At 40.9% G+C, this 18,328-nt stretch overlaps 1 protein-coding gene across 1 annotated transcript in view; it reads right to left on the bottom strand.

The window, feature by feature from the left end:
* VGLL4 (vestigial like family member 4) overlaps window positions 1-18,328 on the bottom strand; it is a 163,616-nt gene that overhangs the window by 124,859 nt on the left and 20,429 nt on the right. The window lies entirely within an intron of this gene.

The following is an 18,328-nucleotide window of genomic DNA, read 5'->3' as shown; positions in this document are numbered from 1 at the left end:
CTTGATGGCAACTGGGTTTTGTTTTTAATAACAATATTCAATTTAATATAAAGATATTTCTTTTGCTCAAGGTACTATACAAAGATATTCCAGGAGATCGAAAGTGGAAAAAAAAAAAAAAATTATTCTGAGTCTCAGAAGATCACAATGATCCTAATGCCAGGACAGACTGACAAGTTCATGACATCCCGTTAGCAGACTACACTAAAAGGTAGGGTCCTGTGACAAAAAAAAAAATTTTTGACAGGCTAAGATTAATTCCAGATTGGAGTGGGGAGGATAGTTGTAGAAGACATCACAGACTGCCTACTTACTGGGTACCATTTAACTACTTCTTTCTCATCCTTAGCACTGATGCCAAGAATCTTAACAAAATTCTAAATAAAACTTGTGCAATTAACTCTAAATAGTCAGTTTAGCATTCAACTAAACTAAAATAGCATAGTGGAAAGGACATGAACTATGAAATCAGACAATTCTTGTTTCCACTTCATTTCTAAAGCCATCACTTTGCAAAATGCCGATCTCTGCAAAATGGAGGCAATACTGCCAACCACACTACTTAGCATGGCACCAAACATGTATAAAGCATTCAATAAATATTTGTTGGATGGGTGGATGGGTGGATGGGTGGGTGGGTGGATGGATGGATGGATGGATGGATGGATGGATGGATGGATGGATGGATGGATGGATGGATGGAAGGCATTATTGTGGGAATGAAAGGCTTGCACCTAACAGGTATTCAGTAAATGGCAGCGGCCTTCCCCTACCCTATACCTCCCTTCCTTTCTCTTTCCCATGGCTCAATCCTCTGCCTTCTTCCCTTCTGCTGTGGTTTTCTTTCCCTCAGAGATGATCCACCCACGTGGGGTAAATTATTATGCTTTCTGGAATAAATTCCAAACTCATATTTCTAAAACTGACAAACTATCAATCTGATATCAATAAAGTTTTATCATCTTTTCCCCAGAATAAACTCCCCTTCTAAAATTCTCTTTTTCTAGAATAACCAACCAACCAACCAACCAAAACCAAGCACCTACTATGAGTTCTATACTGTGCCAGGCACTGTGAAAATTGGAGCATATATCATCTTACCCTCAAGAATTTTATACCTAGTTGGAAATAGTAAACTAACAACATATGAAATAGTAAATATAAAGTGGCACATTGTTAATTCCACTTATCAAAAGATTATTTAACTGAATATTCAACTATATGTGATGAGGATAAGAACCAGAGAATATGAAAGAATAAGAAGAAAAGGAAAGAAAAGAATACAGGTCAGCCAGAAAAGAATTAGTAATAAGAGAATATGCACACTTTTTTTTTTTTTTTTTGGTGCTTTAAGTTTACAATTCAAGTCAATCTCTCATACAAAAACTTATACACGCCATATGCACATTCTTGGACCTAGTCATTCACTTTGGGAATTCGCCATATGGAAATAATGCTAAAAGAGGGAGGAAGAAAGAACTTTCTGAATAAAAGATGTTCATTGTAGCATTACGTATAAAAGGGAAAAATGGGAAAAAACTAGAAAATTCAATAATAAAGGAGTATTTTTTTTGGCCTTGGCAGTGAATGGTATATTTATTATGCAACTATTAAAGTACTTAGGAAGATTTCCTAACATTAAAAAAAGGCTTACATTATGTGAAGTGCAAAAGGATATTTTTTTTAAAAACTATATCCAGTACCCAAGAGTGATCACATTAAACAAGAAACAAAGCAAAATAGTAATAGCGATATTCTGGGTAGTGGGACTGAGCTCTTTCTTCCTACTTTTCTGAATTGATCAGACTTTCTTCAAGGAGCAGGTATTGTTGGTATAATAAAAACTTCGTAAAGGCTTAAACGTTTTAAGAACGCACTATTCTCACGTACGTTGGCCAGAGCAGAATTCCTCACTCCGAGCCTAATATGTGTTTCTTCATTCATTCACGAGCCTGGCTCTATCCTAACACTAAGCACACAGCACTGAAGACATTACGTACTGTGACACCAGCTGACAGAGCACTGGGGGGGTCTCAGAGGATGGGGCATGGGACGACTTTCCTTTAGGGACTGTAGGCACAGCACCCTGGGCTCACAGTACTTTTAGGGGCCCATGAAGATGTTTTAACTTCTTCAAAATCAGAAGAAAAAAAATGAACTGTTGCATGGAAGAAAATGTTTCAAGATATACTATTAATACAGTCGCCTTTATGCCAATGTAGTTGTCAAATATCATTTTACTCTTTTTTAACAAAGAAAGGAGTTCACCAAAGCAAAGTGCCTCAGGCTCACGAAAGTCCCGCTGCAGTCCTGGGGGACCCTCAAGCTGAGGACCGACTATGAAGAAAACACCAATTGCTGTGGAGTCGACTCCAACTCATGACAACCCCGTGTGAGCCAGAGTAGAACTGTGCTCCATCGGGTCTCCAGTGGCTGTTTTTTGGGAAGTAGATTACCAGGTCTTTCTTCTGAGGCACCTCTGGGTGGACTCAAACAGCCAACCTTTTGGTTAACACCCGAGCGTGTTAACCGTTTGTACCACCCTGGGACTCTGAACATGAAGAAGGAGTCATCAGCTCAGAATTGGGAGGAGAGTATTTCAGGTAGAGACACCAGCTAGTACGAAGGACCTAAAGGAGGCTGACTGACCCTGGTGCATTTACAAGGAGTGGGCGGAAGGCCAGTGTGGCTGCTGAAGGCCAGGGAAGAGTGGGATAATTTGGGGTAAGGTTGGTGGAGCCCAAATCATGAAGAATCCTAGAAGCCAGGATAAGGAGTTGGGCTTGATGTAAATGAGCTGAGGAGCCACAATGAAAGCTTTAGGACTTTACATTTAGGATTTTTCCTCAGGCTGCAGACTGGAGGATGAACTGCAGTGAGGGGGGTGGGAATGAAAGGATCAGTTAGGGTTCGTCCAGGCAAAGGCTGATGCTGGCTTTGATGAGAGGATTAGCAGTCAAGATTTTGGAGAGAGTTGACCGGACTGGCTAACAGAAGTAGAAGATGAGGAAGAGAGAGGGGTCAAGGCTGACTCCTTGGTATTCAGCCTGAGCAACAAGTGAATGCTGATACCATTTCATTTAAAGTTACTAAGTTATCATTAGAGGATCAATTAAACACCTAATTTGGTCAATTTGAACAATATTATGACTCATTTTCCTTTTGAAATATACTGCATTCAAAAATGGGAAGACATTCTTTCTCTGAGCTTGTACCTTTGGGGCATAATACGCTGCAGAACACAAATACAAGTTTTTATTTTGTGTTTAGATATTCTATTCCATCTTTGGAAACCCTGGTGGCGTAATGGTTAAGTGCTACAGCTGCGAACCAAAGGGTCAGCAGTTCAAATCTGCCAGGCGCTCCTTGGAAACTCTATGGAGCAGTTCTACTCTGTCCTATAGGGTTGCTATGAGTCGGAATCGACTCCGCGGCACTGGGTTTTTGGTATTCCATCTTTAACAAATGACTTTGGCAAGTTTTGTTACCACTGCCTTCCAAAGGCTTTTGTTATCCTGCCTATAATCAGAGGTGTGATGTCAAAATTCAAAGGCTTAGGTGGAAGAAAATGTTTCAACATATACATCGTCATGAACAAAGAAAATGATTTCTGAAAAAAAGTATACTATTTGTATCCAAAAAAAACCCCACAACTGCTACCCAAAATGAGTGGGTCAGGAATAAGACAGAGTACGTTGTTGAGTTAAAATCTCTGGATCCAGATGACTTAAGTCTGAAGATACACAAAGAACCCATAGGGATCATCACAGAACCACTAATGTGAGTCTTTAAAAAAATCATGGAGGAAAAGACAGTTCCAGAAAACAAGAGAAAATGGTGGACAATGGCGGGGCGAAGGTCGGGTGAGGGCTAGCTAAGAAACTATAGACAGATGATATTGGTAACTATTCAGAAGCGATTACTAACCATTATCACTTGTTCTCACTCAGAAAAGGAAGTAACCTCTAGGAGATACTTGGGATTCACTAAGGATAATGTGTGCCAGTTAATCTCAGTTCCTTCCCCTCACAGCGTTATTAGACTCTTAGACAGGCTATCCTGTTCAGATTTTCCAGGGAAGAATATAACAAATTTCTCATGCTATTCTTGAGGACTAGATGCAGACATCACACGGATGGATTCATTGCTGATTGAGCAACAGGATCAGATAAATTCATAATCAACAAACCTTTTAATAAATACTTATGCTGGTGCTGGGAACTATGTCAGGGGGTGGGAGCACCAAGATGAACGAGGTATGGTTACTGCCTAAGAGGTACACTGCCGGGGCTAAGAGAGATGGACTACACAGCTCATCATAATCCAGCTTAGAGGGCGCAGTGAGACTAATTACAAGGTGCAAGGTGACCCAGCATCCCAGTTTGCCTGTGACTGAGGAGCTCCCCAGGATGCGGGATTTTCAGTACTAAAACCAGGGAAGCCCCTGGCAAAGAAGCAGCAGATATAGCAGAGAGGAGCACGGGTGAGGGCTGGATTGGTTCTATTAATGGATCCCTCTTATTCTAAACCACAGTTACTATTAGCTTTCCTGTGCAGCTCCTTTCATTTTAGAAAGCATGTTTATCAAATTGGTAGATGATACTGAAATTGGAGGGAAACTGCTAATGCAGCAGGTAACGAAGTCAAGGCTGAAAAAGATCAATGGGCCAAAGTAAAAATGGTAACATTTCCTAAGAGTAAAAGTTAAATACAGTATCACTTCAATTTACTTGTACAAATGGGGATATCTGCCTTAATAACAGTTTATGCAAAAAAAAATGCTAGCTACTTGAGAAGGCAATATAGTCTTAGATCGTATTAGCCGAGGTAGAGTCTGGAAGGCCATGGTCTCTGGACCCCTAAATGATCAGACCACAACTGTGCGGTCAAAGTCCATTAAGCCTCACTTTCCAGTCTGTCTGGCACCCAGAAGTTCAGTCACTGACCACAAAAGCAGCCTGAGTTTCAGGAGCAGTTTTGTAGAGTGAGTACCATTAACCTAAAGGTGCCAGGGCATGGAAGAAAAACCCGAGAAGTATCATACATATTGTATGATTCTATTTATGTGAAATGTCTAGAATAGGCAAATCTATACAGACAGAAGGTGGATTAGTGGTTGCCTAGGACTGGTGTGTGTGTAGGGGAGGGGAGGATGCATTGGGGAAAAATCAGGGGCGACTGCTAAAAAGAATACTGGGTTTCTTTTGGGGGCTGATGACAACGTTCTAGAATTGCTTATGGCGACGGTTGCAAAATTCTGCCAACATACTGAAAACCATCAAATAGCACACTTTAATGGGTGAATTGTATGATATGTGAATTAGATTTCAATGAAGCTGTTACAAAAAAAAAAATAAAAGTATGTCAGCCTAGCATCCTACTGCTTATTGACTACAAAGCTGATTATTTGTGTAAAGCCAAGAAGTCATTATGCTACTGCATATTGCACTAATATATCATGGTGAAGTCCCTGGGTGGCGCAAGTGGTTAAGTGTCTGGACTACTAACCAAAAGGTTGGAGGTTCAAACCCACCCAGAGATGTCTCAGAAGTAAGGTCGGGCAATCTGCTTCAGAAAAGCCACAGCCTTGAAAACCCTACAGAACATAGTTCTGCTCTATACACATGGGGTCGCTGTAAGTTGGAACTGATTTGACAACTAACAACAACATATATCATGGCACCATAAATATATTCATTCTCTCCTACTTCAGTCTCAATTACTCCTGGGAAAACTCTCAAAGAAGATATTCTTGAAGATTTTTCTTGCCAATCCCAGTCTTGTATCTGATGACATATCCATCTGATTTATTTGATCTGCAATACTACCATAGTAATTGTTAGCAGCTTGTTTCTTAAATAAATTTTCTTTACATTGAAAAAATTTTTCACATTTTCCCTAATAATTTTTCAACCTCTCTGACTAGAATCAAAACAGAAGGTCCTGGACAGCCAGGAGAAAAATGTAGAACAAAAAATCAGATTCGCAAAAAGACCAGACTTACTGGTCTGACAGAGACTGGAAGAACACCCAAGAATATGACCCTAAAACACCCTTCTGACCTGGAAGTGAAGCCATTCTCAGAGACCACCTCTCAGCCAAACAATAGACAAGCCCATAAAATAAACAATAATACCCAAGAGGAACTTGTTCCTTAGAACAATCAATTATATGAGATCAAAATGACCTTGTGCCCAAAAGCAAAGATGAGAAGGCAGGAAGGGGTAGAAAAACCAGACTAAAGGAAACAGGGAACCCAGGGCAGAAATGGGGAGAGTGCTGACACATTGTGGGGAATGCAACCAGTGCCAGATAACACTTTATGTACAAAGTACTTAATGAGAAACTAATTTCTTCTGTAGACTTTCAGCCAAAACACAATAAAAAATTTTCTTAAGTAATTTGTTGTAATTACTATACAAAAAACAAAAAACCGATCAAGGTTTTAATTTAAAGTTTAAATTACGATTTAGTAATGTCATTGATTTTTTAAATCTTTAAATGAATATAGAATTTTACCAGTTGTTTTCTCATTTATTTCCTGAGTGAAATCATATATACTAGTGAAAAAGTACTTATACAGTAATTACTGATTACTACATTATTATTATAGTTTAATACACTAATGCTACAGTATTGTTTTATATTTAAAAAAAAAAAAAAAAAACCCAAACTCAGTGCCATCAAGTTGATTCTGACTCATAGCAACCCTATAGGACAGAGTAGAACTGCCCCATAGAGTTTCCAAGGAGCACCTGACAGATTCAAACTGCTGACCCTTTGGTTAGCAGCTGTAGCACTTAACCACTACGCCACCAGGGTTTCCATTGTTTTATATAGGTCACTGAAATTACCAAGCTCAGCTGCCAAACAAAAGGTTGGCAGTTCAAACCCACCAGCTACTCCACGAGAGAAAAGGCCTGGTGATCTGCTCCCGTAAACAGTTCAGTCTAGGAAACTCCATGGGGCAGTTCTACCCTGTCATATACAGTAACTATGAGTGGGACTCAACAGCAACAACAACATATATCACTACTAACAATCATGAAGATGGCACAGCACCAGGCAATGTTTCTTTCTGCCGTATATAAGGTTGCCATGAGTCAGAGCCAACTTGACAGCAACAACAGCCACAACATATATTTATATGTTAAATATAACTAACTTTAAAATATATTAAGAAACACATACACAATGTTGAAATTAGCATGTCATGAATATCATGGGGTAATGATTAACAGTATGGAAAATGTAGTAATGTGACAAAGACCTGGTCTGAACCACATCTTAAAAGAACAAGCTGGAACATGATAAGGGACGAAGACACGATAAAGGATTTAGAAAACACATCTGTCACATAAAAACTAGGTGAGAAAAGGAGGTATTTCCATAGAATAAGAGAAAACATAAGGGAATGTGGTGACTTTCTTCAAATGTTCCAAGGATGACACATGGGAAGTGGAATAGACATTCTGAGTAGCCAAGAGTAAAAGTACGTCCAAGGAGTAAAAGTTACAGGGATACAGATTTCCACTCAGTAATGAAACTGTTCTAACACCTAAAACTGTTTAACAATTGACAAGATAATGAAGTAATGAACTCCCCATCCCTTACTTTCAAGCAGAGGATAAAGGGTGAGGAACAGGGCAGAGGGAATCCCTGTATTGAAGGGAAGACTGACCAAGAGGCTTATCAATAATCAAGGTCCTATCCATCCCTATAATCCTAAATTAGGATATCTGTTTGCACACAAGTCCTCAAAGGGAACTACAGTCTGCTGCAAGTTGGGTTCCCCCAAAAGCAGACTCTGAGACGGAGACTAGAGTGCAGGAAGTTTGTTGACAAGTGTTCTCAGATCAACACCTGTAGGGAAGGGAAGGAGGCAGAATTAAGCAGAGGGAGATGTTACGCTGCAATGCAGTCACAACTGGGCCTCAGCCCACACCACAGGGAGCTGTAAGGGCATGACCATTCAGAGTCAGGACAAGGGGGCCAGCTGGTCCTTTTTACCTCTTTAAGGACATCATGCTTGGAAAAGTAGTAGATCAGCAAAAAAGAAGACTCTCAATGAGATGGATTGACACAGAGGCTTCAACAATGGGCTCAAACACACCTACTATTTTGAGGATGGCACAGGACTGGGTGATGTTTCATTCTGTTATACGTGGGGTCACTATGAGTTGAAGCCAACTTGACAGTACCCAACAACTATCAACCAGTCATTGGATGCCAGTTGCACGCAGGAAAGGGCAGACCTTGGGAGGTGAGGCTCTCTTGAGCTGAGAGCTGCCAACTTGCACACAGACTTACATAAACTTTTTATATATCATTTATCTCAGGGGCACAACATACGTCAAATGCCAAAACCAGTCTTTGACACTTCAAAACATTCTGTTGTAAAATATTCAGTAGCTCACTGGGCCTCACTAGAAAACACTGTAGTACATAAATATTACATTTACAAACAAATCTAGTAAAAGAAAGCCTACTTTAATTCTTATTCCAGAAATATCCCCTCCCAATCTCCACAGCAAAGTTCAGGGATTGAGAATCTCAGCCAGGACAGTACGGCTGTATAAATCTTGAGGTTGAACAGTGATCAAGATTTGCCAATAATATCCAAATTAAATGTAAAACTAAATGGTTTTTTTTTCAAACTTTCCCTTCCCTCCAAGATGTAAACAATTAATTTCTACCATAGGAAAATATATGCTAAAGTATGCATACAGTCAACCTCAACTATCTTCTAGTCAAAAAACTGTAACTACTCCTTCATGACATTAATATATGGACATTTATTTATTCACACATCTGTGACATGCGCACATGAAATGCAAATATTAAATCCTGAGACTGCCATAAATCTCAACTGAGATTCAAATTCAATACCATGAAAAATAACCAAATTCACAGCAGAAAATATAACCTTCTCTCAATATGCTTTTATATACATACTTCAAGGACAATTATAATAATACCATCCCCTTCGAAAACAAATAACATCTAGTCTTCTCTAATCAGCTGGATTTTCAACAAATATCAAGAATAATTTGCTGTTTGGTTAAAAGGCTACCGAGTAGAATACACCCAGTTACGATTCAAATATCAATAAGGCTTCCCTTTTGCTTAAAAAGTTTATATTTATACTACAGAGTGAAGAGCAAGGTACTGAACATGTAGGCAAGCAAGGCCTGCCTTCAAACTGAATTATCTAAATGACCACCCCTTGGCCAGACTGATTCATTTTTAGAACAACAACAAAAAAAGTTTAAATACTTGCATAGGCAAAGATGAAGCTATTGTTTGTTGTTGTCGAGTCAACTCTGACTCATGGTGACTCTGTGCACAACAGAACAAAATATTGCCTGGTCCTGCATCATCTTCACAATTGTCTGCATGTTTGAGTCCATCGTTGTGGCTGTCATGTCAATCCATCTCACTGAGGGTCTTCCTGACCCTCACTGGCCCTCTATTTCACCAAACATGATGTCCTTCTCCAACAATTAATCCTTCCTGATGAACTGTTCCAAGCAAGCAAGTAGGACAATGTTCTGTTGTGAGCCATAGGTTTTCATTGGCTAATTTTCAAAGCACATTGCCAGGCCTTTCTTCCTACTGCCTTAGTCTGGAAGCTCTGCTGAAACTTGTCCACAAGGGTGACCCTGCTGTCATTTGAAATACTGGTGGCATAACTTCCAGTATCACAGCACAACAAACTGACAGACAGGTGGCAACAAGGTAAGGCAGCTCCTTGGAATTTATCACTGAAATTTATCTAAAGGCTCAGACAGAAGGAAAATGAAGAGAAATGAGTCAAAGTGGTCCTAAAGTTCCACAGTGAAAACAAAAAACGCTGAGCTTAAGTACATTTAGAAAAGCCTAATTAAGGTCACTGGGCTATAAGATAAATGGGTGTGGTTTTAAGCCACTCAGTTTGTGGCCATTATTACAGCAGCAATTGAAAACTAATACAATTGCTAATTGGTTTCACAAGCCTATGACTTCTCTTCCTTGTAAGAGTTTAAGCCAGAGCTGTGTCTTACACATTTTAACATGTTCCCTTGAAAGCTTGGCATGGGTTTCTACAAATCTGGTCCTCAGCCAGGTAGGGACTGGCGTGGTCAGAGCTCATGGCCCGTTCTCCTCTGGCTGCAAGCAACCCTGCCAGTATTTCTCCAAATTCACTGTATAAATAATATCACTTTCTATTTGTGCAGTGAACAAAGCCAAGTTAAAAAACCACTTAGCTGTGTCCAGCTGATTCTGATTCATGGTGACTCATGTGTCAGAGTAGTACTGTGTGCTCCATAGGGTTTTCATGGTTGTGATCATTCAGAAGTAGATTGCCAGGCCTTTCTTCCAAGGCGCCTCTGGGTAGATTTGAACTGTTAACCTTTCAGTTAGTAGCCAAGTGTTTAACCATTATACAACTCAGGCTTTCCCCTCCTCAGCGCACTGATGGTGTGTCCTGGTTGCCAGGCACTTGTTTGGGTAGAAGCAGAACACTCCTCAGGGTTCCACGTGGTCAGTTGTAGCCCACAGGACACCGGCAACCAGAAGCAGTGCAGCAGTGCCCTTCGGAGCCATGGAGGGCCTGCTGGCTGCCGAGAAATTGTCCTTCCAGCTGGTCCTGGAGCCACTGAGCAGCGCTGGTGGTGGTGTATGAATGCTTTAGACATTTAGACAGGTGGTTTGTTTTAAACAATGACTAGTTTCCTAATACAGCAAAACAAATACATGCAAGTATCTCTGATTGAAAAGTACATAGCTCCTACTAACTTTATACTTTCTATACTGGCATAGCAGTTAAGTGCTATGGCTGCTAACCAAGAGGTCGGCAGTTCGAATCCGCCAGGCGCTCCCTGGAAACTCTGTAGAGCAGATCTGCTCTGTCCTATAGGGTCCCTATGAGTCGGAATCGACTCTACAGCAGTGGGTTTGGTTTTGTTTTTTTTTTTAATACTGGCAGAACTCGTCAAGTAAACACACAATTTTATCTGCTTAATTGCTGTAAAGTCAGTTCTTTTGTGTGTTTGTTTTTTTTAATTAACAAACTGAGCTTTGTAAAACTTGTTAAAAATGTCTCTTAAACTTCCACCTTTGATTACAGTAGCCTGTGATAGAAAATGTTTAATTTTTATACAGTCTACAGTTTTTACTTTATAATTTTCTGAGTATTATCTTGCTTACGAAGGACTTCCCTACCACACGTGTGTTCTTCTATAATATAAATATATATGCAGAAAAGAAGCCTAAACATAAACATAAGTATATTCTTTAACCTATCTGTAATTTATTTTGGTGTATGGTGTGAGGTAAGGAACCTTCCTAACTTAACAGTCTTCCAAATAACTAATCAGTTTCCTCCACGTTTAACAATCCATTCTTTCTCCATTGTCTTTAAATTCTACCCACATGATATATTACATTCCTACATATATGTGCATGTTTCTGAATATTACTCTGTTTCATTACCCTACTTCGTGATTCTTCAAACTGCAAAGTGCAAGCATTAATGGTTTCTAAAACCAAATGAATGGCTCATCACCAGCATTGTTGTTGTTGTCTTTTTTGTGTTTGTTTTAATTGAGGTGGGATTGACATTGCATAAAATTAACCACTTTAAAGTGAACAATTCAGTGACATTTCATACATTCACAGTATAGTACAACAACCACCTCTATCTAGTTACACAATATTTTCATCACCCCAAAGGAAACCTCATACCCATTAACCAACTGCTCCCTATCCCCCCTCCACCCCACAGCTACTAGCTATCTACTTTCTATCTCTAGGCATTTGCCTACTCTAGATATTTCTTGTAAGTGGGATCATACAATATGTGGACTTTTGTGTCTGGCTTCTTTCACTTGACATGTTTTCAAAGTTCATCTACTATAGCATGTATCAGCACTTCATTCCTTTTTTATGGCTGAATAATATTCCATTGCATCTATATACCAAAAACGAAACAAACCCGTTGCCTTGGAGTGGATTCCGACTCATAGCGACCCTACAGGGCAGAGGAGAACTGCCTCCTTGGATCCCCAAGGAGCAGGTGGTGGATTGGAACTGTCGACCTTCAGGTTAGCAGCCTCAGCTCTTAACCACTGTGCCACCAGGGCTCTGCGTAAGAATATAAAAAAAATAGGAGGTGTCAAATGACAAGTTTTACTTTAGGGTATATGTCATGGATTGAGTTGTGTCCCCCCAAAATATGTATATCATTTTGGCTAGGCCATGATTCCCAATATTATGTGATTATCCATCATTTTGTTATCTGATGTGATTTTCCTATGTGTTGTAAATCCTGCCCCTACGACGTCAATAGGGGGGATAGGGGGCAGTTATATTAATGAGGCAGGACTCAATCTACGAGGCTGGATTGTGTCTTGAGCTAATTTCTTTTGGGATATAAAGAAGAGAAGTAAGCAGAGAGACACCACCAAGAAAGCAGCGCCAGGGTTCCTGGGCCTAGTTCAGGGGAAAACTGATGACAAGAACCTCCCTCCAGAGCCAAAAGAGAAAGCCTTCCCCTGCACCTGATGCCCTGAATTTGGACTTCTAGCCTTCCAGACTGTGAGAGAATAAACTTCTGTTTGTAAAAGCCATCCACTTGTATTTTTGTTACAGCAGCACTAGATGACTAAGACAGAATTTGGTACCGAGAGAGTGGGGTGCTGCTCTAATAAAAAAAAAAAAAAAAATAGCTACCTAAAATATAGAAGCTGTTTTGAAACTGTGGCTGGATAAAAGACTCGGAAGGAAGTGAGGACAAATGTTAACACCGGAGAAGGAGCAGATGGTGAGGAAAAGCAGCAGAGGACTGGTTGCAGCAGAACGAGGAGACCAGAACAGGATGGTGCTGGAGCCGACCCACAGAGCAAGAGAGCAGTGTGCCTGTGTGCAGGAGGCTTCCTGGCAGAGTAGGGTGCCTCCAGGCACTCATCAGTGGAGCTACAGAGCCCTGAAACACTTGCCCCAGCAGAAAAGATGCGGATGTGAGGTCCAAGGAACCAGAAAGCAGAAGCCGAGGAGACAAGGAACAAAGGAAGCCGAGCTGCCTCAGTCTCAAAAGGTATGACCTCAACCTCTGGGGCTTCAAAGGGCGGAGCCATGGCCTCTGCTGTTTCTAAGGGCGGAGTCACCACTCAGATGGACTAGAATGTGCACCTGAAGCCGAGGGAGCTGAGTTGCTGTTCCAGTAGGCCTGGAACGTGGAGTTGAAGCCCAGGGACGAAGGGCCTCCTATCAGAATGTAGCCAATACCTAGCGTATGGAGGGCTGGGCAATTGTGTAAATGGTCTCAGAGAACAGACGATTATTTGCAAAGCCTTGAGGGCTAATGTAATGTGTTCTGCTGACTTGCTCATTTCGCTGCCTATTATTCCTTCTTTCCCTCCAGTTTCTCCTATTTGTAATGGAAATGTCTAGCTCCTGCCTTCTCTGCCTTGTATCTTTGGAAGCAGATAACTTGTACTCTGGATTTCACAGATGAAGAGGAATTTTTGGATTTTGCACTTGGAGTTAAGACTTTTGCTATGATAGGGTGATACGTTTTACATGAGGCAAGGACATGAATTTGGGCGGACCAAAGGGTGGACTGTCATGGGTTGAATTGTGTCCCCCCAAAAATATGTATATCAATTTGGCTGGGCCATGATTCCCAGTATTGTGTGACTGTCCACCATTCTGTCATCTGATGTGACTTTCCTATATGTTGTAAATCCTACCTCTATGATGTTAATGAGGAGTGACAGGCGGCAGTTACACTAATGAGGCAGGATTCAATCTACCAGATTGGATTGTGTCCTGAGCCAATTTGCGGGGGATACAAAAGAGAGACGCAAGCAGAGAGACAAGGTGACCTCATCCCACCAAGAAAGCAGTGCCAGGAGCAGAACACATCCTTTGGACCCGGGGTTCCTGCGCAGAGAAGCTCCTAGTCCAGGGAAGGTTGATGACAGGAGCCTTCCTCCAGAGCTGAGAGAGAAAGCCTTCCCCTGGAGCTGACACCCTGAATTTGGACTCTTAGCCTACTAGACTGTGAGAGAATAAATTTCTATTGGTTAAAGCCACCCACTTGTGGTATTTCTATTATAGCAGCACTAGATGACTAAGATAGTATATAAGTGGGGAACATGCAGGAATGTAGACTAGGAAAGAAATACACAAACCTGTCAAAACGAGAAAGTCTTTCCTCTAGTGGTGAAGGACTTCTGTAGATCCGACCTACAAGAAGGCTTACGTTTCCTTCCCGGGACCTGTTTGTTGGGGGTGCTACCTTGACATAAGCTCTCCTCTGCTTCTCCGTCAGGTCCCTAACTCCGTGTTAGGAACCCTCTCAACACAGGACATTTGCTTTCTTTAGAGCACCAGTAACCAGCTGCTGTCAGGTGGACTCCAGCTCAGGGAGTCACCACGTGTGTCACAGTAGAACTGTGCTCCATAGAGTTTTCAATGGCTGATTTTTTGGAAGTTGATTGCCAAGCCTTTCTTCTGAGTCTACCTCTGGGTAGACTCGAACCTCCAACCTTCAGGTTAGCAGCTGAGTGTGTTTACCATTTGCACCACCCAGGGACTCCCTTTAGAGCACAGTTCCCAGTTTTAAGCCGAGGAGGTCATTGTTATAAATGAATATAATTTCCTGAATATTGCTATAAGCCCCTTCCTGTTGGTTGTTTTTATTCACTGTAAGCTCTGCTTTTAATTCAGTTTTCTTTTGTACCTGTGTTTGGGGTTATGATGTTTTGTTTTTTGTTTTCCTTTTGTCAGTCTAATCCATCTGTTTTCAATTTTCCAGGAATTCTTCATAACTTTTGGTTCATTAAAGGAATGCACCCTCTCTAGTTTTCCAACACTGTCCCACATTTTTAAAAAAATATTTATCTTTTGTTATGTTAAAGGATTTTGCAAAGGGGAGCTAGATGCATGTGTTCAGTCTGCTATTTTAGTTCAGTCAGTACTCCTGATTTCCTAAATAAAAAATTCCTTTTCCATTTAAACCGTTCTATTCAAATCCCCCTAAACTAGTACTTTGCTACCAGTTGCCACTGAGTGAATTTCAACTCATAGACAACACCCCATGTGTGTCAGAATAGAACTGTGCTCCACAGGGTTTTCAACGGCTGTGATCTTTTAGAAGTAGACTGCCAGGGCTTTCTTCCAAGTTGCCTTGATATGGATTCAAACCGCCAACCTTTCAGTTAGTCATGGAGTACTTTAACGGTACGCACCGTCCAGGAACTCCTAGTACTTTGCTAGGGAAATGAAAAAGCAACCTTTTCAACTCCTGCTAATGGGTGAAAAACAGGTTTTTGCACTGTCATGTTCATTAAAAAAAAGTGACTACAGTCCAGTTAAACGAGGTAAGTTCTAGGACAGAAGTGACATTAAACAATGTTTTTCAAAGGGGGAAAAAAAAAAACATATACATAAGGCTTGATGAAAAAGGCAGTTCAAGAGGGAGAAGTGGTAACTTCACCAAATTCATTTCATTTATAAGGAATCAAGGGTCTGAGCCAATAAAAAGTTATTTGTAACAAATCTAAAGTCACTGAGAATGTAACAGCTTGAGTTTCAGACTTGATTCAATTTCACTAAAAGTATGAACCGCCAATGTATTGCTTCTACAAACCATATCCATACCAAATGCCAAATCAACAAGTATTTCATAAGTGTGTAACAGAAATCTTTAATAGAGCAAAAGAAGACAAAGAAAATATGTGGCCTTTGTCTTTTAATAACCCAACCCAAACCAAACCTGTTGTTGTCGAGTCAATGCCAACTCATAGTGACCCTAGAGGACAGAGTAGAACTGCTCTTGGGCTTCCAAGGCGGTAATCTTTATGGAAGCAGACTGCCACATCTTTCTCCCACAGTGCAGCTGGTCGGTTTGAACTGCTGACCTTTCAGTTAGCAGTCAAGTACTTAACCACTGTGCCACCGGGGTTCCTTCTTTCAACAAAAAGGAATCTATATGGGAAGAAAAAGTGCATATATACCCAAATTAATTTCCACACTGAGATGACAGATAGTAAGAGATGGAGTAATGTTAAATGTCAATTCTTTCAGCTCTTAACAAATTGCTACAGTAATTCACTACTACATATGGGGCAAGGGGGTGACTGATAGAGGTGGCTGTACAAAAAAATTCACTGTTATTTTATGTTTTATTGATAGAAGTATTAAGACTAGACCAGAGAGCACATATCATATAGATGTTTACAGACTCAGTCTTGGCAGGAGAACTATTGTTTGGCTCACACAGATATTTTAAAATCTAGAAATTTTACATTAAAATACAGGTTTCCAGTTTGTCTTGAATAAGAATAAAATTGGACCCATCCAACCCCGTGTTCCCATATACAAGCAGCCAGCTGGAGCCAGTGACATGCTGGTAAATGTTTAACATATGGCTTACTCCAAAAAAAAAAAAAAAAAACCCATTGCCTTCAAGTCAATTTCAGCTCATAGCGACCTATAGAACAGAGTAGAACTGCCACATAAGGTTTCCAAGGCTGTAATCTTTATGGGAGAGGACTGCCACATCTTCCTCCTGCAGAGCAGGTGGTGGGTTCAAACCACCAGCCTTTTGGTTAGCAGCCAAGTGCTTAACCACTACATCACCAGGGCTCCATGGCTCACTAGGGAGGAAAAAAAAAAAAAAAGATCCCTCATCTGTACCATTTGTCATGGTGTAAATACTCCCATCATGGCTGATTTCAAACTCCCAACGTGATATCCCAAGATGCACATGCACATTACCGGCTGGAGCTGAGCGGTGGCTGCCCTTGAGAAGTAAGCACCTTCCTGTTCACCAGGGTTCCCACTGCACCCTATAGCCTTACACTTGGCTGCTTCATTCACTTGTCACCAGCCAGTCCCACCACCTCCCATTCCTTCAGCACAAGAACTCTGGGCTTATATCTGATGCGGTACTGCCTTTTAGGAAGGACACTGGTAAGCCAGGGCTGGTGGAGAAGAGAGCAACACGAGATGATGACTTTGGAAGACAGCAACAAAGCAGGGTTGATGGTGCTGGGCCAAAACCGTGATTAAGACAGTGGTTCTCCAAATGCAGAGGGAAGAGAGAATTGGGAGGGAAACAGGGTAGAGTAGAAGTGTCATGGATTGACTTATGCTCCCCCAGCAAAAAAAAAAAAAAAAATATATATATATATATATATAGAAATCAGGCCGTCTGTACCTGTAGATGTGACTCTGTTTGGAAACAGGGGGGTTTCTTTTGTTATGTTAATGAGGCCACACCAGAGTAGGGTGAGTCTTCAACCTAACCCCTTCTGAGTTATAAAAAGAACAGGATAGACACACAGACACACACAGGGGGAAGACAGACAACAGAGACAGATGCACCTACAAGCCCAGGAATGCCAAGGATTGCAGACAGATACCAGAAACTAGGAGGAGCCCAGAGAAGGAATCCACACAGCCGAGACCCTGAATTTAGACTTCTAGGCTTCTGAACTGTGAGAGAATAAATTTCTGTTCTTTAAAGCCACCCACTTGCCATTTCTGTTATGGCAGTACTAGGTGACTAAGACTAGGTGCACTGAGGAAAGATAAGTGTCATGAAAACAAAAGAAGTGCTTTACCCAAGAATTCTTTTTTTTTTTAATGCCAAGATTTTTGACTGTGATATTTTAAACTGAATTTCAAACAACATTAAAAAAGCTCCTAAGGTTTTTATGTGTATTAAAGGAAAGCAGGGATGTCTAAAGATAAATAAATGGTCGTTTAAAGGAAACAGAAGAACCACCTTCAAGTGTCTAAAGAGCTATTCTGTGGAAAAATCTATTTTCAACATCCATTATGCTAATTAACAAGCCATTATTTTCACCAATGGAGATCCATTTCTAACATTTATTATGCTAATTTAATCTGATATAAAACTATAAAAATAGCTGAGGCACTTGTAGTAGCTATCCCTGGCACTTAGCCCTTCTGATTAAATGCTAGGTGTCCACCCCAAGACGGAAATTTTGGTTAAAGCTACTGACTACACCTAGACATAAAAAAAAATGCATCGCCTTCTAGTCGATTCCAACTCAACAGCAACCCTGTAGGGCAGAGTAGAACTGCCCCACAGGGTTTCCAAGGCTGTAATCTTCATGCAAGCAGACTGCCACATCTTTCTCTCATGGAGCGGCTTTTGGGTTTGAACCACTGACTGACCTTTTGGGTAGCAGCCAAGCGCTCTACTGTGCCACCAGGGCACTTCCTTGATAATACAGAAGACTACGTAAGTCCTATCAGAGCATCAACAATGAGCCAAGGGAACAGGGTCAGGCAGTCCTGACCAGGAGTT

The sequence above is a fragment of the Loxodonta africana genome, chromosome 22 (genome assembly GCF_030014295.1).
Source record: "Loxodonta africana isolate mLoxAfr1 chromosome 22, mLoxAfr1.hap2, whole genome shotgun sequence".
Taxonomy (NCBI): domain Eukaryota; kingdom Metazoa; phylum Chordata; class Mammalia; order Proboscidea; family Elephantidae; genus Loxodonta; species Loxodonta africana.
The sequence above is the reverse complement of the archived record's forward strand: the minus strand, read 5'-3'. Positions and strand labels throughout refer to the sequence as shown.